Genomic DNA, 24,016 nt, shown 5'->3' with positions numbered 1-24,016 from the left:
CTATATTGTGGATCCTCTGAAGCCAAAACCGTGGAGAGATGAATATTTTTCTATGTGTAAAGCCCTTGGAATAAGAATTACGATAATGTTAGCTGGCTAAGAGAAGAGATTGCTTCTCCTAATTGAATCTCATTGTTCAGTTTATTTAATTTCAGGCAAACATTTAGGTATTATGCTACTGTTGTTACTATGAAGTCTTTATTGAAGTTTTATGGCTTATGATTTGAAAAAAGTGAAAAAAAATCTTAAATCATATCTATTTGTTTTTAAGTAAACTTTTCTCTTGCTAGTATCTGAGGGGCCACATGGTATTACTGTGAAGCTTTCTATGAAAGAACCAAGTTGGGTTCCTCAGATGCTTAAGGGATATGCCTTTTTTTTTTTTTTTTTTTTAAGGAACCTTTTATTTTCTTCCTTAATAAAGTATCCCAACCTGGAGCTTGCAGTACACATAAAGTTGAAAAAGAAGTAAGGAAAAATTACAAAACTGTCCAGTCTTGGCAAAGATGTTACCCAGAAATCTCCCCAAGACTCCACCTGATAGGCAGTCCTGCTTAATTCTCCCTCTGCCCTCCCCCCCACCCCGCCTTTCCTACTTACGTTAAACTGGAGGGTGGCCATGCAAGCCCTGTGGTAACAGAACTACTGTTGGCAGCTTGTGAAGGAGAATCTCAGCTTTTTTCTTTTTTCTTTTTTTAAAAAAGTCTGTATAACCCTTTCCCTTGTGAAGATAGCCTTGAAATTGTAAATTGATCACTAGAGTTGAAATAAACAAGCAGGTAGGCTGCGCTTATTCTGCAGAAGACTGGGAACAATTAGGATAGGTCTACCCTGCAGCTGGGAGCCCTTTGGTAGACAGATATGCCCCGGCTCCGCTGGAGCTAGTGTGCTAAAATTAGCAGTGTGGACATTGTGGCCAGGGCGACAGCTCAGGCTAGACACCCAGGCTTGGACTCAGGGGCTTGGGTTCTTCCGAGCTTTGATGGCCAGCCCAAATGCTGCCCCTGTTGCAATGTCTGCACTGCTATTTTTAGTGAACCAGCTCAAGTGGAGCTAGTGCATGTCTGCCTACTTGGACTGGGAGGCACAGTTTCTGCTGCAGTGTACGCATACCCACACGTCCCAGTCCTTCCATGCTTAGGGCTTCATATGTCAGAAGGAATAGCTCGGTTCATCAGACTGCAGAGACTTCTTAAATGGTTTTTATTTTAAAAAAATCTCCATAGGTGGGTATTATTTCTGTTTTATTTATTACATAACTTTTAAATATCTCCTCAGAATTGTAGAACTCAATAGCTTGGACTGCTTGAAATCTAAAGTAACAGTGTAGTATGAAATAGCTTTTAAAAGTTTTTTAAAGTTTATATTTATCTATTACGGGAAGTAATTGCAACCTGAAAAACTTTTATTTTAAACCAATGTGGTCTTTAACTTTTGGGAAATAGAGGAGACTAATTTTAGCCTTGAAAAGCATCACAAGAGCAATCAACTCTGCAAGTATTTTGGAAGCAATCAAACCTCTCTGATGCTGGTACATTAAAGCTAGTGATGTTCACTCAGTAGCATACACATTAGCTGATAATATATATTATACTTAATCATATCTAATCTCTAGAACTGTATGAGTAATGAAGGATTGGAGCTTTCTGTTATAAAACCAAGTTTCCAAGGATGGTCTTGTGGTTAAGGTACAAGACTGGGATTTAGGAGATCTGGGCTCAATTCACAGATCTCTTCCACAGACATCCTAGATTACCTGGGGCAAGTCACTTAATCTCTCTGTGCTTCCATTTCCCATCTGTGAAATGGAGATAATACTTGTCTGTTTGGATCCCAATTCTGTTTTGTGATCGCATGAATCAAAATGGAGAATTTGGCCAAAGACCATAAAATCTTTAAGGCAGGGGTTATTTCTGAACATGAATCTTTGCAGTAGCTTGCATAATGGGGCACTGATCTCGGTTGGAACCTAAAACACTTCTCTAATGCAATTAATAACAAAACTCCTGATATATTATGAAGTCTGAAACTTGAAAGATATTTTCAGCTAGTGCGATTGGTCTATTGTAATTGGTCTTATGTTGTATTCCTTTACATTCCCCTTGATTTCCTTTTATATTGCCCTTGACTTGAGTAGCAAGCAAAACATTAATTTTTGTTTTTAAATCTTTTGTTGGGTATTAAACTGAAATCCTAAATGAACTAATGAATTTTATGTTTTGTAAACTAAAAGTAGTAACAGATGATATACTGATTTTTCAAATTAAGAACAAAAGGAGCGAGTTCTTTGTCAAGGGTTTTGAGCTTCTCTCGTCAAAGGAGCAATAGGGAACTGCAGAGTATTACTGTTCATGACACAAAGCTTTGTTTGTTTTTCATAAGCAGACCACAATTTTATAACATTTATAATATTGATCCAGTCAAATGAAAGGAAAAGTATTGCTGTTTCCTTGAATTAAAGAACTGTAACACATGTGTTTCTAATACACTAATTGTCGCACATAAATACCCAAAGCAAGGAAATAGTCAATGCTGCTCCTGATAATACCTTCCAGCTGGGAGCATGGAAACCTAAACCTGTGTCCCAACTTCTGTATCCACCCTCACTGCCACATAATCCAGCTAGTTAGTAAAGCACTTAAGAATGGCAATAGCTTTTTGTGGAACAAATGCTGAATGATTATTTGTATCTGATATTTTATTTCTATTATGTGCCAAATAGAGCTGATAAATTTAGCAGAAAAGGGATGAAATTCAAGCCACAGAATTCTACTGAATCATCCCCCTGGAGTGACCTCTCAGTACATTCAAACGAAGGAAGAGACTTGCATACTGAAGGGATAAAACTTCACAATTGCTGAGTTCAGTATGTAATTGGGAGCAAGGAGACCAGCTTACTTTTATCAGAGTGATTTTGTGTTGTAAATCTCTAGGTTTGTGTAAAAGGTTAGTGTCTTCAAACATTTTTTGTAAGCAGTTACAGCTTTGACTACTTCCACTTGGTTGATTATTACTTTTCACTCAGATCTTAAACATGGCATATTTATTTTTTGAACCTTCTCTTGTGTATGGGAATGGCTGGAGGAAAAGCATAGTTGTAAGATAAAATGTTACCAGATTCTGACATTAATTTGCTTATTACTTTTCAAGCTGTGGCTTACATGCTCTCAACTGGAGCCAATGAACTGTCAAAACTTGCTAGTAGGAACTTCTTCTAAATGTAAAATATCTCACAATAATAAATAATGGAGTGGATGGCCCACGTGAGACTTTCCAAAACTGGTTAGGTTCAGCAGGTTCTTTTCTGCACTAATCCCACAGGGATCTTTCTGTTTTTTTGACTGTGTCCCATGCAGGTGCCTGTAATGTTTTCCTATATACAAAGAGCTACTGGGTAATTTTAGGAAGAATTACCTTGTTTGTTTCTCTGGGTTTTGCCTGTTCTCTTAAACTAAAGTGTGTGTGTGTGTGTGTTTGTGTCCCACACAAAATGGCTACCTGTATGTGCAGACCGCAGTCTCCAGAAATTTTAAAGGTACAGTACCAAACTCTTCCCCTCCCCGCCCCGATATAATTGTCTCTAGGGTTATATAAATTTGGTGTATTTAGCTATTTCCATGGTTGTGGTGCACCAAATGTTCACAACCTGTAACATTATTTATTCTATAGTTCGGCCATTTTGTTCACTCTTGGAAGAAAAGGCTCTGTCCTATTTTATTAATCCCTCTCCAGATTTGTTGTATATGGTTGCCCTATTGAACCTTCCTCTTTTTTGCCCCCTCTGTGCTAAATAAACTTCTGTCACATTCTCCAGATTTTGTTACTGTCTAGTGTTAGTCTTTGAAAAGCTAGACCGTCTTGAGTGTGATCCTGAGGGGCCCTACAAGGAACAATATTCAAAGTGTGGTTGTACTAAGGTTGGGTAAAAGCATTATTACCTCCTCTTAGATGGGAGGGAATAACTGAGCCAAATCCTGCACTCCTCACTCGTACAAAAACTCCCATGAATTTTAATGAGAACTAATAAAGGCAGAACAAGTTGGTCCAATACCACCTTTTGTCTCAGGATCTGAGTGCTTTACAATAATAAATTGAGCTTCAAAACATCACTGTGAAGTGAGGTATTATCTCCGTTTCACCAGTGGGGAAACTGGGGTAGATTCACCTAAGATTACACAGCAAGTCTGTGGCAGAGCTGAAATGAGAACCCAGATCCCTTAGTTCCCACTCATGTTCATTAATCATGACAACCATTCTTCTTCAAATGGGTAAACCAATGTGAGGTTAAAGTGACACTGTCAACTTCAAAGTTAGTAAACTTCAGAAAGACAGACAGTTAAAAGTAGTTTCAGGTACTACCTTTGCCCCTGAATCTTCCTGCTAAACTTGGTCTTCAGAATCCTGTTCCTGTTTTTGTTTACCCTTTTCCTGTGTGGAGGACTCTTATGAACAGGGAGAATTTGCTATACTGGGAAACCACTGAGTAAACACAAACTGCTACACAAAGTATACAAGCAGGAAAAAGTAGGTATTTCTCAAATCTGTTTCACATTCAGAAATCTTCGGTGTTACTTTTAACAAAAATAAATAACGTTTTCTGACCAAACATTCTGATTTTCCCACTTTCTCTGCCCCCTGTAAGTTGATGGTGTCTCTTTTTAAGTGAGGTCGTTTGTCCAAGTTCTTCTGGTGAGTCAGTAGTTACTCAGGAGCCCTGACTCTCAGTTCCATGCTTGTACCAGTACACCACATGTACACAGTACGGGATGGCAGTTGTCTTTTGTATTGTAAGTCTTCAACTTCCTATACTCTATAGCAGTGGTTTTCAAACTTTTTAGGCTGTATACCCCTTTCCAAATAATGTAGTCTACTGAGTTCCCCACTCTGAGATAGGCGACACGCAGCAGGTGTATAAGGGTCACTTGCGCCTCCCCCCACAGATTTCTGCCTTCCATTTAGCAAGAGCTTCTGGAGGTTTTCAAACTGTAGGGTATGCCCCCCGTAGGGGGGTGTCATAAATATAAAGGGAAGGGTAAACCCCTTTGAAATCCCTCCTGGCCAGGGGAAAGCTTCTCTCACCTGTAAAGGGTTAAGAAGCTAAAGGTAACCTTGCTGGCACCTGACCAAAATGACCAATGAGGAGACAAGATACTTTCAAAAGCTGGGAGGAGGGAGAGAAACAAAGGGTCTGTGTCTGTCTGTAGTCGTCTTGGCCGGGGATAGACCAGGAATGGAGTCTTAGAACTTTTAGTAAGTAATCTAGCTAGGTAATGTGTTAGATTATGATTTCTTTAAATGGCTGAGAAAAGAATTGTGCTGAATAGAATAACTACTTCTGTCTGTGTATCTTTTTTGTAACTTAAGGTTTTGCCTAGAGGGGTTCTCTATGTTTTTGAATCTAATTACCCTGTAAGATATCTACCATCCTGATTTTACAGGGGGGATTTCTTTATTTCTATTTACTTCTATTTTTTATTAAGTCTTCTTGTAAAACACTGAATGCTTTTTCATTGTTCTCAGATCCAAGGGTTTGGGTCTGTGGTCACCTATGCAAATTGGTGAGGCTTTTTATCCAACATTTCCCAGGAAAGGGGGGGTGCAAGTGTTGGGAGGATTGTTCATTATTCTTAAGATCCAAGGGTCTGGGTCTGTAGTCACCTAGGCAAATTGGTGAGGCTTTTTACCAAACCTTGTCCAGGAAGTGGGGTGCAAGGTTTTGGGAAGTATGTTGGGGGGAAGGACGCGTCCAAACAGCTCTTCCCCAGTAACCAGTATTAGTTTGGTGGTGGTAGCGGCCAGTCCAAGGTGTAATATTTTGTACCTTGGGGAAGTTTTGACCTAAGCTGGTAAAGATAAGCTTAGGAGGTTTTTCATGCAGGTCCCCACATCTGTACCCTAGAGTTCAGAGTGGGGGAGGAACCGTGACATGGTGGCACAGTGGTGGGATTAACCTGAAATCATTTTGAGATCCAGTTGAGATTTTTTGAACTAGAAATACAGATTTTAAAAAAGAATTTTTTTTTCCTTTGGAAAGGAAGCAGTTGAAACTGAAAGCAGATTGTTTTTTCTCTGCTTTGTGGCCAAGCAGAGACAAAAGGGGATTATCTTGTGAATTGCAGGTTTTCTTTGCCTGGAGGCAGGGTACTTAACTCCTGCAGGGAAATTCACAGTCTTCCAACCCAGAGGTTTTTTTTTTTTCTTTTCTTCCTAAAAGTAAATAGGGGGTGTGTGCTCTACCCATTTGCCTGGAGACAAAAGTGGCAGGGTTTTTTTTAGGATTTTGATTTTTTTTTTGTTTGTTTTACAAGGAGCACAGGTTTGAAAAGAAATTTTTTTTTCTTTGGGCTGGGTAAGCAGGTTTCCAAGTAGTTGGAGGTTTTTTGCTTTAATTTGGGCCCAGAGCAGAGACAAGGGAATTGTCTTTTTCTGTAGGCTGACAATCACTATCAGAGAATAGGTATTCTATTCCAGCACAGCAAAATTTTACAGCCAAGTTTTGTTTGTTTATTTCTAAACCTCGGGTGTAAAGTTAGTTAAAAACAGAGAGGTTAGAATGGCCAAATCCTCGGCTCGACTACAGCTGGAATTAGCCAAATTTCAGGCTGAGGAAAAACAAAGGGAACATGAAAGACAGATAGAACTCATGCGGCTGGAGAAGGAGGTACAGGAGGCTGCCCACAAGAGGGAAATGGAGGCAAGGAAGCATGTGGAGGAGATGGAGAGGATAAAGGCCCAGCAGAATATACCAACAAACCCTAGCAATCCTTCTCCAGGTACCACTTCCCATCCCAGAAAGTTCCCCACCTACAAGGCAGGTGATGATACTGAGGCCTTCTTAGAAAACTTCGAAAGGGCCTGCCTTGGGTACAACATCTCTACTGACCAATACATGGTAGAGCTGAGGCCGCAGCTCAGTGGACCCTTAGCTGAGGTGGCAGCTGAAATGCCTAAAGAACATATGAACAAGTATGAACTGTTTAAATCCAAGACGAGAGTCAGAATGGGGATAACACCCGAGCAGTCTCGTCGGAGGTTCCGAGCCCTAAGGTGGAAACCAGACATGTCATTTACCCGACATGCCTACCACATTGTGAAACATTGGGATGCCTGGATATCAGGAGCAAGTGTTGAATCTCCAGAAAATTTGCCCTTCCTAATGCAAATGGAACAATTCTTAGAGGGTGTTCCTGAGGAAATAGAAAGATACATCCTAGATGGGAAACCCAAAACTGTAATCGAGGCAGGAGAGATTGGAGCCAGATGGGTGGAGGTGGCAGAGAAGAAGAAAACTGGTCGCAGTTGGAGCGGAGACCAGAAGGGACCACCCCAGACCACACCCTATTACCGGGGGCCGCCCAAAGCCCCACCTACCTCCCAAAGAACCCTCCAGACCCCTTATCGTCCCACCACCCCGTTCTCCAGCAACCCACCTCGCCCCGGTGACCCGTCAGCTGGACGATGTTTTCAATGTAACGAGCTGGGGCATGTAAAGGCCAACTGCCCCAAGAACCCCAACAGATTACAGTTCATTGCACCGGAATCACACCAGAGGTCCACAGGCCCAGATACCTCCCAGATACCCTTGGAGCGGAGGGAAACTGTGAGTGTGGGCGGGAAGAAGGTCACCGCGTGGAGGGACACCGGAGCACAAGTGTCAGCTATCCATGCTTCCTTAGTGGACCCCAATTTAATCAACCCAGAGATCCAAGTGACGATTCAACCCTTCAAGTCCAACTCTTTCAATTTGCCTACAGCCAAGTTGCCTGTCCAGTACAAGGGCTGGTCAGGAATGTGGACTTTTGCAGTCTATGATGATTATCCCATCCCCATGCTGTTGGGGGAAGACTTGGCCAATCACGTGAAGCAGGCCAAGAGGGTGGGAACGGTCACCCGCAGCCAGGCTAAACAAGCCGTGGGGCCTAGCTCTGTTCCGGAAACTTCTATCAGGGCCCGGTCAGAGGTGATGGACCCGGACCCCAGGCCAATGTCTGCAACAGCAGTAGTGGATCCAGTCCCAGAGACCCAGACGGAACCAGTCCCAGAACCGGAACCAGCCAAACAACCAACACCAGACCCCGTGCCAGCACTGAATCCAGTACTTGCAACCTCAACACCAGAGGGCCCCACCGAACCTGAACTGGCAGCAGCCGATAACCCTACACAAGAGGCTCAGCCGGAGCCTGAATCCCAACATAGTGCACCAGCGGAGAGCGGTTCACAGTCAACAGAAACAGCTCCATCCCCTATATCGCATCCAGAGGGACCAAGCCTATGTCCCCAATCCAATGAGGAACTGATGTCTCCAGCATCAAGGGAACAGTTCCAGACCGAACAGGAAGCAGATGAAAGCCTCCAGAGAGTGTGGACGGCGGCACGGAGCAACCCACCGCCTCTCAGCTCTTCTAATCGATCCAGGTTTGTTGTAGAAAGAGGACTTTTATACAAGGAAACTCTTTCTGGGGGACACCAGGAAGACTGGCATCCTCAGAGACAGTTGGTAGTTCCAACTAAATACCGGGCCAAGCTCTTGAGCTTAGCCCATGATCACCCTAGTGGCCATGCTGGGGTGAACAGGACCAAAGACCGTTTGGGGGGGTCATTCCACTGGGAGGGAATGGGCAAGGATGTTTCTACCTATGTCCAGTCTTGTGAGGTGTGCCAAAGAGTGGGAAAACCCCAAGACCAGGTCAAAGCTCCTCTCCAGCCACTCCCCATCATTGAAGTTCCATTTCAGCGAGTAGCTGTGGATATTCTGGGTCCTTTTCCGAAAAAGACACCCAGAGGAAAGCAGTACATACTGACTTTCATGGATTTTGCCACCCGATGGCCGGAAGCAGTAGCTCTAAGCAACACCAGGGCTAAAAGTGTGTGCCAGGCACTAGCAGACATTTTTGCCAGGGTAGGTTGGCCCTCCGACATCCTCACAGATGCAGGGACTAATTTCCTGGCAGGAACTATGAAAAACCTTTGGGAAGCTCATGGGGTAAATCACTTGGTTGCCACTCCTTACCATCATCAAACAAATGGCATGGTGGAGAAGTTTAATGGAACTTTGGGGGCCATGATACGTAAATTCGTAAATGAGCACTCCAATGATTGGGACCTAGTATTGCAGCAGTTGCTCTTTGCCTACAGAGCTGTACCACATCCCAGTTTAGGGTTTTCCCCATTTGAACTTGTATATGGCCGTGAGGTTAAGGGGCCATTGCAGTTGGTGAAGCAGCAATGGGAGGGATTTACACCTTCTCCAGGAACTAACATTCTGGACTTTGTAACCAACCTACCAAACACCCTCCGAACCTCTTTAGCCCTTGCTAGAGAAAACTTACAGGATGCTCAAAAAGAGCAAAAAGCCTGGTATGATAAACATGCCAGAGAGCGTTCCTTCAAAGTAGGAGACCAGGTCATGGTCTTAAAGGCGCTCCAGGCCCATAAAATGGAAGCATCGTGGGAAGGGCCATTCGTGGTCCAGGAGCGCCTGGGAGCTGTTAATTATCTCATAGCATTCCCCACCTCCAACCGAAAGCCTAAGGTGTATCATATTAATTCTCTAAAGCCCTTTTATTCCAGAGAATTAAAGGTTTGTCAGTTTACAGCCCAGGGAGGAGACAACGCTGAGTGGCCTGAAGGTGTCTATTACGAAGGGAAATGTGCTGGTGGTGTGGAAGAGGTGAACCTCTCCATGACCCTTGGGCGTATGCAGCGACAGCAGATCCAGGAGCTGTGCACTAGCTACGCGCCAACGTTCTCAGCCACCCCAGGACTGACTGAACGGGCATACCACTCCATTGACACAGGTAATGCTCACCCAATTAGGGTCCACCCTTACCGGGTGTCTCCTCAAGCTAAAACTGCTATAGAATGGGAGATCCAGGATATGTTACAGATGGGTGTAATCCGCCCCTCTGAAAGTGCATGGGCATCTCCAGTGGTTCTAGTTCCCAAACCAGATGGGGAAATACGTTTTTGCGTGGACTACCGTAAGCTAAATGCTGTAACTCGCCCAGACAACTATCCAATGCCACGCACTGATGAACTATTAGAGAAACTGGGACGGGCCCAGTTCATCTCTACCTTGGACTTAACCAAGGGGTACTGGCAGGTACCGCTAGATGAATCTGCCAAGGAAAGGTCAGCCTTCATCACACATCTCGGGCTGTATGAATTTAATGTACTCCCTTTCGGGCTGCGAAATGCACCCGCCACTTTCCAAAGACTTGTAGATGGTCTCCTAGCGGGATTAGGAGAATATGCAGTCGCCTACCTTGACGATGTGGCCATATTTTCGGATTCCTGGGCAGACCACCTGGAACATCTACAAAAAGTCCTTGAGCGCATAAGGGAGGCAGGACTAACTGTTAAGGCTAAGAAGTGTCAAATAGGCCTAAACAGAGTAACTTACCTTGGACACCAGGTGGGTCAAGGAACTATCAGCCCCCTATAGGCCAAAGTGGATGCTATCCAAAAGTGGCCTGTCCCAAAGTCAAAGAAACAGGTTCAATCCTTCTTAGGCTTGGCCGGTTATTACAGACGATTTGTACCGCACTACAGCCAAATCGCTGCCCCACTGACAGACCTAACCAAAAAGAAACAGCCAAATGCTGTTCAGTGGACCGGAAAGTGTCAGAAGGCCTTTAACAAGCTTAAAGCGACACTCATGTCTGACCCTGTACTAAGGGCCCCAGACTTTGACAAACCGTTCCTAGTAACCACAGATGCATCCGAGCGTGGTGTGGGAGCAGTTTTAATGCAGAAAGGACCTGATCAAGAATTCCACCCTGTAGTGTTTCTCAGCAAAAAACTGTCTGAGAGGGAAAGCAACTGGTCAGTCACTGAAAAAGAATGTTATGCCATTGTCTACGCTCTGGAAAAGCTACGCCCATATGTTTGGGGACGGCGTTTCCACCTGCAAACCGACCATGTTGCACTAAAGTGGCTTCACACCGTCAAAGAAACTAACAAAAAACTCCTTCGGTGGAGTTTAGCTCTCCAAGATTTTGATTTCGACATCCAACACATCTCAGGAGCTTCTAACAAAGTGGCTGATGCACTCTCCCGTGAAAGTTTCCCAGAATCAACTGGTTAAAATCGTCCTTGAGATGTGGAAAATATTGTTAGTCTTTATGTACTTGGTAGTATATTTAGAGATGCATGTGTCTTATTAACTCTGTTTTCCTAGAGCTCCAGGAAGAAATCCCAGCCAGTGTTTCATCCTAGCTGAGATTTGGGGGGCGTGTCATAAATATAAAGGGAAGGGTAAACCCCTTTGAAATCCCTCCTGGCCAGGGGAAAGCTCCTCTCACCTGTAAAGGGTTAAGAAGCTAAAGGTAACCTTGCTGGCACCTGACCAAAATGACCAATGAGGAGACAAGATACTTTCAAAAGCTGGGAGGAGGGAGAGAAACAAAGGGTCTGTGTCTGTCTGTAGTCGTCTTGGCCGGGGATAGACCAGGAATGGAGTCTTAGAACTTTTAGTAAGTAATCTAGCTAGGTATGTGTTAGATTATGATTTCTTTAAATGGCTGAGGAAAGAATTGTGCTGAATAGAATAACTACTTCTGTCTGTGTATCTTTTTTGTAACTTAAGGTTTTGCCTAGAGGGGTTCTCTATGTTTTTGAATCTAATTACCCTGTAAGATATCTACCATCCTGATTTTACAGGGGGGATTTCTTTATTTCTATTTACTTCTATTTTTTATTAAAAGTCTTCTTGTAAAACACTGAATGCTTTTTCATTGTTCTCAGATCCAAGGGTTTGGGTCTGTGGTCACCTATGCAAATTGGTGAGGCTTTTTATCCAACATTTCCCAGGAAAGGGGGGGGTGCAAGTGTTGGGAGGATTGTTCATTGTTCTTAAGATCCAAGGGTCTGGGTCTGTAGTCACCTAGGCAAATTGGTGAGGCTTTTTACCAAACCTTGTCCAGGAAGTGGGGTGCAAGGTTTTGGGAAGTATGTTGGGGGGAAGGACGCGTCCAAACAGCTCTTCCCCAGTAACCAGTATTAGTTTGGTGGTGGTAGCGGCCAGTCCAAGGTGTAATATTTTGTACCTTGGGGAAGTTTTGACCTAAGCTGGTAAAGATAAGCTTAGGAGGTTTTTCATGCAGGTCACCACATCTGTACCCTAGAGTTCAGAGTGGGGGAGGAACCGTGACAGGGGGTGTGGAGGAACATTTGCGGGGGAGGCGGTAATGCCGGGTGGCTCAGGCCAGCCCTGTGCAGCAAGGCTCAGGGAGGGAGCCCACCTGCAACCCCTGACTCACCTCAGCGGGCTGTCCAGCAAGCCTGGGTTGTGGAGGTGGGCAAGCAAAAATAGTAACTCCAAGTGGGGGACTCAGCTCACACCTCAGAGTGTTCCTCCATGCCCGACAGTTTGAAAACCACTGTACTAAATAAAATGCGCTGTCCGCCATTACAGGATTTTTTTCATGTACCCCCTGACGAGAGTTCGTGTATCCCTATGGTATGCATACCCCAGTTTGAAAACCACTTCACTGTAGCGCATATGTGTGTGTATATATAATTTTTTTTCCTTTACCTTTTTTTTCTAAATAGTAGAGTCCAGTTGTATAACCACGGCCTATCATTTTTACCCCATAGGTATTAGTATACTTTGGTGGCTAGTATCCTTTATCTGCTCATCTCTCTACTTTTGCCATAATGGGTATGCAATTTTGATCTTTTTCTGGTATTTTTAATGGTGTTTTTTTCCTGACGCTTTATAACTGAGGTAGTCAGTCACCCTGGAATGAACAATGTTCTCCAGATTGCTGACTATTAAAATAAAAAGTGCTAATTCCAGGGCTGATTTTTGCTGGGTTTTTATCACACTCTTACACCCATAATTTTTCTATTGGTCCAAATGAAAATGCACTCTTTTTAACTACTTTCTGCTTGTCTGTCAAGCATCTTTTAAACTAGATTGTAGTATGTAACTAATCTACTGTAAACAATAGTTCATATGTAATATAAGATGGAAAATATTATACTGCCTTTATCGAATACTATACAACATACGCTGTTTATATTCTTGGGGTATCTTTTTAACTTTTCAAGTTTTTTATAAAATTGCTTCAAAAGTCCTGCTGAAATCCAGATTATTTTTGTCCATTGCATTCCCTTAGTCCGCCTAATCTGTAAAGTCTTAAAAAATAAAAATTCTCTGGGTCAGTATTTGAATGGTGAAGAGATTCTTCTTAGATCCTACACAAAATAAAGTTTTGGTATGCTTGATCTTATTTTCTTTCATTCAGCATTGGCTAGAAGAGATGGGGAGGAGATGGTGTGGCATAACCATCTGGATGTCCCCAAATTTAAGATTTGAGCTGGCTTGTCTGGTATATTTTATGAACCCATAAACCCATGAAGTCTAATTACTGCACACCGGATTCCTTCAAGTGTTTATACAGATCTTCTTGTTGTTTCTTAAATGCAGTTATGTGGTTATTGCAGTACGGCTGGGTATAAATCTGAGTCTCAAGTTTTAAAGACTGGTACTGTATTTGCCTTTCTTCAATTGCGTCACACCTCATCTGTTCCCAAAGACTTATCGGAAATGATTACTACCTTTTCAGCAGTTTTCTTCCTCATTTCTTGTTAAGCTCTTTGGTGTAGCTTGTCCAGTCCTGCTGACTTGCAGGTATTTCTTTAAAAGCTATTCCTTTGCAACCATTAATATGATTCATGGTTCAGAATCATCCCAGTTACCATTTTAAAGTTTTATTCCTTATTTTGTCTCTTTGTTTTTGAAGTCTTAACTCTCTTGTGCCTCAGCCCTGTTTGTCTAATGAAGAGAGCAAGAGTAATTTAAGTGCTTATGGTGGGCTGTAGGGAATGCCTTTCAAAGTGTGTATGAAGAAATGGGAGGAAAGTATGTTACAATTACAACAAACTTTTCTTTAATATTTTCTGGCACTTACTTTACATGTATATCAAAGGTTTACTGTGTAGTATTATCTAGATTGAATGACGTGTGCAGACTGTTCAAAGTGCACGTTAATTTCTGTTGTTGTTTTGCAAATATATGTACCAGGCCAAAGACCTCTTTCTCAGAAAATGGTGGTAAAGCACAGTTGCACTTCTCAGTCTCCTACTGGAGTCATGTACATAGAATGTTGAGGTGCCTTTTTGTTCTGATTTTCAATTGCATGTTTCCGTATGTGAGGAGTAAGGCTAAGATTTTTGTCATGGATATTTTTAGTAAAAGTCATGGACAGGTCAAGGGCTTCCGTGAATTTCTCTTTACTGCCCGTGACCTGTGCGTGACTTTCACTAAAAATATCCATGATAAAATGGGAAGGGGCTGGGGCAGCTGCGGGGTGGGTGGGAGCTCCTGGGCCCCCGCCAACTATGGGCGCTCAGAGCTCCAGGGTCGCCCTGTCCCCCGTGGGGCCGGGGAGCTGCAGGGATCCTCCTGCCCACAGCTGGGGAACTGCCAGGGATCCCCCTGCCCCCATGGCCAGGGAGCTGCAGGGTACCCCCGCTGCCCATGCTGTCTTGGAGCTTGGGGGCCCGCTGCCTCAGATGGCGGGCATACCTCACAGCTCCCTGCCATTGTGAGAGGTGGTGGGACACTGCAGCTCCCAACCGCCAGGGCTGAAGTCAGACATCTTTGGAAGTCATGAATTCTGTGACCTCCCTGAAAAAATTGTCGCCTTAGTGGGAGCCAGTGTAAAAGCTATCAGAGAATTAAGTTGAACATTGCTATGCTGGAACTCTGGAAAGCATCTTGCACCTAGTAAATTCTAAAACTTTTCTTCAGAAATTAGGTTTGACTCTTTTATAATAAGTTATCATTTTATCGCTGCATATGAAAGATAGGAAGTATAGCAAGAGACCACCCTGGCTTAACCAGGAGATCTTCAATGATCTAAAAATGAGAGTCCTACAAAAAATGGAAACTAGGTCAAATTACAAAGGATGAATATAAACAAATAACACAAGTATGTAGGAACAAAATTAGAAAGGCCAAGGCACAAAAGGAGATCAAACTAGCTAGAGACATAAGGGGTAACAAGAAAACATTCTACAAGTACATTAGAAGCAAGAGGAAGACCAAGGACAGGGCATGTCCGTTACTCAAAGGTGGGGGGCGGGAATAATAACAGAAATGGCAGAGGTGCTTAATGACTTCTTTGTTTTGGTTTTCACCAAGAAGGTTGGTGGTGATTGGACATCTAATGTAGTGAATGCCAGTGGAATTGAGATAGGATCAGAAGAGGCTAAAATAGGGAAAGAACAAGTTAAAAATTCCTTGGAGAAATTAAATGTCTTCAAGTCACCAGGGCCTGATGAAAAGCATCCTAGAATGCTCAAGGAGCTGACTGAGGAGATATCTGAGCCGTTAGCAATTATCTTTGAAAAGTCACGGAAGATTGGGAAAGTTTCCAGAAGACTAGAAAAGGGCAAATATCATGCCCACCTATAAAAAGGGAAAAAAGGACAACCAAGGGAATTACAGACCAGTCAGCTTAACTTCTGTACCCAGAAAGATAATGGAGCAAATAATTAAGCAATCAATTTGCAAACATCTAGAAGATAAGGTGATAAGTAACAGCATCGATTTATCAAAAACAAATCATGTCAAACCAACCTGATAGCCTTTTTTGATAGGGTAACAAGTCTTGTGGATGGGGGGAAGCAGTAGACATGGTATATTTTGACTTTAGTAAAGCTTTTGATACTGTCTTGCATGACCTTCTCATAAACAAACTTGGGAAATTGAACCTAGATGGAGCTACTATAAGGTGGGCACAAAACCGGTTGGAAAACCGTTCCCAGAGAGTAATTATCAGTGGTTCATAGTCATGCTGGAAGGGCATAACGAGTGGGGTCCTGCAGGGATCAGTTCTGGGCCCGGTTCCCCTCAATATCTTCATCAGTCATTTAGATAATGGCATACAGAGTACACTTATAAAGTTTGCAGATGATACCAAGATGGGAGGAGTTGCAAGTGCTTTGGAGGATAGGATTAAAATTCAAAATGATCTGGACAAACTGTAGAAATGGCTTGAAGTAAACAGGATGAAATTCAATAAGGACAAATGGCTGATTAAAGGGATGCTGGCACTGCCTTTTTTGGCAGGTTAGACCTCAGTGAGGAAAATATTTCCATGATCATAGCAACCTGCTCTCCTCTGCATAACATTTGTGAAGCTAAGCGGGGACGTTTCCACAGGGGTGGAACATTGAGGTGGATTGGCTGGCTGCTGCTTTTGAACAGCCAGATACTAGGGTTGTTGGAGGGAGGTGGTGGTGGTGATGGTGGGGCTATTCAAATCAGGGGGGCTCTGAAGGAGCATTTTGACAATGAGCTCCAGTAATGTCTGTCTAATGCATTTAGCCAGGCATTGTTTTCTTACGTTGTAGTAATGATTGCTGTGTATATGTTAATTTTATAATGCAAATGCACCGATTGCCACTGTATATGTATAGGAATCACCGTTTGCAGGAGAGCGGGGAGCTCTCCACGCTGAGCAAACAGGAAGACGAATTTCAAAAATTCCTGGGACTATAAAGCGGGAGGAAAGCATGCCTGTATACCTGGCTGCAGGGCAGCAGAGTTCAAACTGGAGACCAGAGCGGTCATGATGGGCATTATGGGACACTTCCTGGAGGCCACTTACGGTGACCTAAGCAATGCTGTGTCCACACTGATACTGCATTGCTCTAAGTTTGTTGCCATAAGCTCTACACCTCACATCGAGGTGGTTTTGATATGTTGGTGTAGCAGCAGAGATAAATTGGCAGGAGGGACATTGCAGTGTGTACACCTCCACATTTAGGTTGAGTTTAGCTGCCTTATGTCGACTTAACTGTGTAGACAAGACCTCAGTTTGCTGTGTCTGGTAATGCAAACATGCCAATTAGTCTTTTCAGAATCTTGGGTCAAACCATTTCCCCTGAGTTCAATACAAGAAATTTTTTAGCTTCTTTCCAGCAGTTTTAGAGAAGATATTCCTCTTGCGATGGTGCCTATTTGACCCCTAAGATTAGGAGCACTTTAAGGGTAGGTTTACACTACACTGCACAGTTAACTCAGGCACTTACCTGGTTTTAACCCAAACCATTTTACCATCCACACAGAATACCTTCTGACCCAGCTATGGAGGTGCTTTAAGCCTGGGCTAGTTTACTCAGCTGGGCTCAGCTTGAACTCAGGCTGGAATCCACTCACTCTGCAGTGAGAATGCAGGCTAAATTACTCAAGTGCTGATAGTCCTCTAGTGCCTTTCCTCAATTTCCACCCCCCGCATCTCTCCTTGAAGGACAGACAAGTTCTCCCGAGCACAAAGGATCGGCCCACAAACGTGTATGGGTGAATGAGGATAATGTGGGCAGGGCTTTGCTCACACCCCAAGCTAGGGTGACCTGGGTGCCAATCACCTGAGTGAATTGTGCAGTGTAAACATAGCCAAAAATACAATACTGTACCTGAGACCTTAGCCTAGAGGCTCCTGGCTCTTTTTATGAGGTAAAATCTCCTCCTAAAGACCTCCAGACAAGTATTTTCTGTATTGATTCTGGTTCTTAATTAACTTTCCAGCAAAGAGTCCTCATAATGAGGAAACAGAATCACTACATATTCTGCAATTTGCTATGTAGACTCTCTTTTATTTTTAGAATCCTTAAGGCTTTATCGAACAGAGTAATGGAATCAAAGCTCTAGTGGATTTATGCTTAGTGATAACAGGCCAGCAATTAATGCTGAAGTTAACCAGGATTACTCAGCTTGCCCATCAAGCAATGCTAAATCTGGCTTCTTTTTCCATTTGTCTGGAAGCTGCGATTCTGTCACACTTCTTCTGGAATTGGGTTAAGCCATATAGAATCATAGAATATCAGGGTTGGAAGGGACCCCAGAAGGTCATCTAGTCCAACCCCCTGCTTGAAGCAGGACCAATTCCCAGTTAAATCATATATTCATATATTATATAAATCATATATATCTTATATAAATCCTATATTCAGAGAGATTGTCTAAAAGATGAATTTGTATTTCCTTGTGATGTATAAACTTCAGTGCAGGACTTGCAAATCCAGCCTTTCTGATGTGAATCAAAGTGCTCAGTCTACCTAAAACTAAGTATCACTAAAATTTTGTATGCATGCAGCCCTATCACAAGCAAGTAAACTTAATGGCATGTGACATCTTTTCAGAGTTGATTTATTTGTCATATGTCTGAAGGGAGATGTGAAAGCAACACAAAGGTCTCCAAGGCATGTAGAAGGTTGAATACATAGCAGAAAATAAAATACTTCTACATTTTCCACCAGAGGATCTCAAAATGCTGGATAAGTGTTAATGAATTCATCCTTTCTGCACCTCACTTTCCTGACTGGTAAAATACCTCTACTTTACAGATGTATTAAGAGTTAAATAACTTTCCCAAGGTCATATTAAAACTGTGTGGCAGAGCCTAGAATAGAGCCCGGTTCTGGGCTTTGGTAACAAGCCCATCTACCTCCTGAACTGATACGGCAAAGCACATGTACCTTTTAGAGCAGGCCAGACATTTTCTGACAAAAATGCCCATTTTTTTGGTAAGCAAAATGTTTCACATAAATGTGTTGATTCTGACAAAAATTTGTTTTTGTGGGAGGGAGGGGACAGGAGACAAACACTTTGATGTGGTTGAAACATTTTGTTTCAACATTTTCCAAAGTGAAACATCTGGATTTTTTTTTTGTTTCAAAACAACTTTTCATTTTGAAATTTTATATCTCAAAAAAACATTTTTATATGGCAAAACTAAAGCAAAACATTTTGATCTAAAATGGGTTTTTTGGGGTTTTTAAAATTTCATTTAATGGGAAACTTGGAAAAAATGTTTTTCATTCCATTTCGAAACTGAACAAAGTTTGAAATCGCAGAATTTCTTATAAAAAAAAAAATCTGGTTCCTGCCTGGCTCTAGTAATTTCCATCTCTTGTATAATTGTATTAAAGGGATGGAATTTCCCTGGCTTCCCGCTATTTCAAATAAAATGTTCCTTACTAGCTTCCTTTGTTGCCTCTGAGGGCTTTGAAGGCTACCATTTCAAAGATACGCTATAACCTTGTCCACATTGTGTGCGGTTGTCTGTTTTTTTTGCGGTGATGCAGGTATATTATTATATAGGTATTTAATGTAAGTTTTTATTTACAAAACCTGTGTCTTGGATCCAAACTATTTCTAAATATCTGTTTGCAAGACAAGATCAGATTTCCCCCCCCCCCCCCCCCGCCCCTCTCTTTTAGCTGGTCTGTTATACCCCCAGTAGATTAACCACTTGAACTAATAATTTTGATGTGGCTAGCCATAGATATTGTGAAATGATAGGAGAAGCCCTATGCAAGCCCCTTCCTCCATTTATGCCTGTTTCCATGTACTTATGACACTCTCCTCAATCTATGCCCTGTCTGTCTGCACTCTCCCTCTGTAATGCTGTGTTGCTTCTGATGACCACCCACCCCTTCAGGTAATGGAAACCCAGAGATAAGAAATGAAGAATTTTATAAGCAGGGGTGGACATTTGGAGAACTTGGTTTCTGATGTTGCGTACTGTCGCCAGACTCTGTGCTCAGTGAGGAGGGTGGGTCCAGACATGGCTATGTTGTGTGAATCCCCATTCAGCTGCAGCTAAGCACTGATGTTACATCAGTACAGAATAAATACATACATGTTTTAGAGTACTTTCCAGATGGCTGCTTTGATTATTGCTTTGAATTTTTTATTTATATCTATATAATGATTACACAAAGTATGTTTAATTTTTAAAAGATGCAGATTAGTTATAAATATATCTCACCTAAAACTTTTAAATGAACTGCTTTAGTTTTGATTACAGAAAAAGAGTAGATTGGATCCAATTCTATAATAAGATTATGTACAACACTACAATAGGACTGACTAATACAATAGCAAGGGGGATTTCCAACTTTTATGTGTAAAGAATTAAGCAGATGATGGTAGTTTCCAGGTCTAGCTAAAAGAGGGAAACTTCACCTCCACATCTCCAACAAAAATCAAATACAAACAATCTTCCAAGTTGAAGTCTTAGTCTAGCTGTAGCCACAGTCCTCTTCTTTGCTGGAGGTTTTCTCCTTCCATTACCTGTATAAAATTGTCTATTAAATTTTAGTAAACAATAAGTGAGACTGCAGTTCATTTCAGCTATCTTGATCTAAAACAATTATTTATCCAGGTTAAAAATCTTCCTCTCAGAAAATGAAATAAAACACATTCCATCAACAGAGTTTTCTACAAGTGTGAGGAGAGACAACTGTGCAAACTATGAGAATTTGCACCATTAAGCTTGGCCAAATTTCCCTTGCCTGAACTGTTGTATAGGGTGCTGTATGTTGACTAACTGTAGCCATCTGCCCCACATTTCTCTTGTGTCCTCTGTGTAGTTTGTAAAATGCTTTGGGATCATTGGGGATTAAAAGTTCAATATAAATGTGAAATTTAATTACCTGAATGTTTGGTATTGATAAGAAATCAGTCTCGTGAATTTTTGAGACTCTTTGGGATTTTTCAGTAACAGTTAATTGCTGCTAGGTAATAAAAACAGTTTGCTTTGCTTGTACGATGGCAATTTTTCAATATAAATTCTTCTCTTCTTCTGGCTGCCAGGCAAAAGAAGCCTGGGAAATACAATTAACAAGCTCTATCAATGCCTTTCAGTTTCTCAGTTGCCAGCACTTTCTGTTGATGATAAAAACAGTGGGATGTGAGGCTGACTGCTCTAATGCTGTTCGTACAGGCATTTGAGACTTATTCCAGTGATCTGGTATGCTATCTGTTCCTAAATGAAATCTGGCATTTCTGCTATGAGTTTAAGAGGAAATGTTCTTTTCTTTTTGACCTTTGGAAAGATTGATGCCATAAAAATAAAAAGCTTCTCTGTTATCTCATCCTTCCTTTGGCTGTTGTTTTTCATTTACTTCAGTTGGCTACAGTCTAGGGGAAACAAGCTTCTGTGGGGACGGGAGGATCAGGCCCACAGTGAGCAAAGGTGACCTGAGGTTGCCATTCAGTTTCTTACTACTTCTGACAAAAGCACCCGGAACAGTGGCTAGACACAATGATATTAGAAATAACCACCTTGACCAAAGGCTTGGCAATTTGTTCATTTTCCTGTGACAAGAGTAGTGGTGACTTTATATTTTTAGCTTGGTTTTGCTGACTCCAGTTCATACTGAGGTCGTTCCTGTGGATTCTCAGTGCTGGATTAAAATCTCGTTCTTTTGGAGCATAATAATGGATAAGGACTGAGCACAATCACAATCCCATTCTGTGCTTATCCAACTTTCTTGCATGAGCCTTCCCTTAAACTATATTTTGAGAGGGTACAAATCATTCATTCCTGCTTTGTACTATTCTATATCTTTCCCTAGTAATAGTTTTTGTTTTCTGCGGGCTAGCTGAGTAATTCGTCTTCCTCTAAAGCTTTAGAGCAGTTTTCACGTATTGTATGAGCAATGCACCATCTTACTGTGTTTATTTTCACCTTTGTGAAAGATGGAGACCTGTTCTTAACTGAAATGGAAATCCTTTGCAGCAAATGGCTTCGCTGAAATGCAGCTGGCTCCTGGTGCATATTGTCTGGATGATTGGTTGCTAAATTTGCAATGCACTGAACGTCTCCCTCTTTCTCTCTCTGATGTTGGTTGCAGAATTATAGCAGTGATGCTTTCATGTTACTATATAAGTGAAATACTGTGGCAAAATAGATATATTTGTTTCAATTAAATAACTTGCAAACTATTTTAAAACTGGTATTTGTTAGCATTGGTATCTCTGTGGGATGTTGCCAATGTACAGTGGTTTATTTTCTGTATTTTACAATTATATGGCTTTCAGCACAATTCTGAATGATAATTCCCCATGATAGAGGAGTACATAGAAAGAAATAGGAACAGTTTCAATTTCACTTTTTAAATTTTGCTATTCAGTTAAATTGAAACCAGCATAGAATCATAGAATATCAGGGTTGGAAGGGACCCCAGAAGGTCATCTAGTCCAACCCCCTGCTCAAAGCAGGACCAATTCCCAGTTAAATCATCCCAGCCAGGGCTTTGTCAAGCCTGACCTTAACCTCTAAGGAAGGAGATTCTACCACCTCCCTAGGTAACGCATTCCAGTGTTTCACCACCCTCTTAGTGAAAAAGTTTTTCCTAATAACCAATCTAAACCTCCCCCACTGCAACTTGAGACCATTACTCCTCGTTCTGTCATCTGCTACCATTGAGAACAGTCTAGAGCCATCCTCTTTGGAACCCCCTTTCAGGTAGCTGAAAGCAGCTATCAAATCCCCCCTCATTCTTCTCTTCTGCAGACTAAACAATCCCAGCTCCCTCAGCCTCTCCTCATAAGTCATGTGTTCCAGACCCCTAATCATTTTTGTTGCCCTTCGCTGGACTCTCTCCAATTTATCCACATCCTTCTTGTAGTGTGGGGCCCAAAACTGGACACAGTACTCCAGATGAGGCCTCACCAATGTCGAATAGAGGGGAACGATCACATCCCTCGATCTGCTTGCTATGCCCCTACTTATACATCCCAAAATGCCATTGGCCTTCTTGGCAACAAGGGCACACTGCTGACTCATATCCAGCTTCTCGTCCACTGTAACCCCTAGGTCCTTTTCTGCAGAACTGCTGCCTAGCCATTCGGTCCCTAGTCTGTAGCTGTGCATTGGGTTCTTCCGTCCTAAGTGCAGGACCCTGCACTTATCCTTATTGAACCTCATCAGATTTCTTTTGGCCCAATCCTCCAATTTGTCTAGGTCCTTCTGTATCCTATCCCTCCCCTCCAGCGTATCTACCACTCCTCCCAGTTTAGTATCATCTGCAAATTTGCTGAGAGTGCAATCCACACCATCCTCCAGATCATTTATGAAGATATTGAACAAAACCGGCCCCAGGACCGACCCTTGGGGCACTCCATTGATACCGGCTGCCAACTAGACATGGAGCCATTGATCACTACCCGTTGAGCCCGACAATCTAGCCAGCTTTCTACCCACCTTATAGTGCATTCATCCAGCCCATAGTTCCTTAACTTGCTGACAAGAATACTGTGGGAGACCGTGTCAAAAGCTTTTCTAAAGTCAAGAAACAATACATCCACTGCTTTCCCTTCATCCACAGAACCAGTAATCTCATCATAAAAGGCGATTAGATTAGTCAGGCATGACCTTCCCTTGGTGAATCCATGCTGGCTGTTCCTGATCACTTTCCTCTCATGCAAGTGCTTCAGGATTGATTCTTTGAGGACCTGCTCCATGATTTTTCCAGGGACTGAGGTGAGGCTGACTGGCCTGTAGTTCCCAGGATCCTCCTCCTTCCCTTTTTTAAAGATTGGCACTACATTAGCCTTTTTCCAGTCATCCGGGACTTCCCCGGTTCGCCACGAGTTTTCAAAGATAATGGCCAATGGCTCTGCAATCACAGCCGCCAATTCCTTCAGCACTCTCGGATGCAACTCGTCCGGCCCCATGGACTTGTGCACGTCCAGCTTTTCTAAATAGTCTCTAACCACCTCTATCTCCACAGAGGGCTGGCCATCTCTTCCCCATTTTGTGATGCCCAGCGCAGCAGTCTGGGAGCTGACCTTGTTAGTGAAAACAGAGGCAAAAAAAGCATTGAGTACATCAGCTTTTTCCACATCCTCTGTCACTAGGTTGCCTCCCTCATTCAGTAAGGGGCCCACACTTTCCTTGGCTTTCTTCTTGTTGCCAACATACCTGAAGAAACCCTTCTTGTTACTCTTAACATCTCTGGCTAGCTGCAGCTCCAGGTGCGATTTGGCCCTCCTGATATCATTCCTACATGCCCGAGCAATATTTTTATACTCTTCCCGGGTCATATGTCCAACCTTCCACTTCTTGTAAGCTTCTTTTTTATGTTTAAGATCCGCTAGGATTTCACCATTAAGCTAAGCTGGTCGCCTGCCATATTTACTATTCTTTTGACTCATTGGGATGGTTTGTCCCTGTAACCTCAACAGGGATTCCTTGAAATACAGCCAGCT

At 42.5% G+C, this 24,016-nt stretch overlaps 1 protein-coding gene across 2 annotated transcripts in view; it reads left to right on the top strand.

The window, feature by feature from the left end:
- The window catches only part of SLC9A7 (solute carrier family 9 member A7), a 134,708-nt gene that overhangs the window by 46,368 nt on the left and 64,324 nt on the right, over nucleotides 1-24,016 (top strand). The window lies entirely within an intron of this gene.

Source organism: Lepidochelys kempii, chromosome 1, assembly GCF_965140265.1.
Source record: "Lepidochelys kempii isolate rLepKem1 chromosome 1, rLepKem1.hap2, whole genome shotgun sequence".
NCBI lineage: Eukaryota > Metazoa > Chordata > Testudines > Cheloniidae > Lepidochelys > Lepidochelys kempii.
This window is presented reverse-complemented; position numbering and strand designations above follow the sequence as displayed.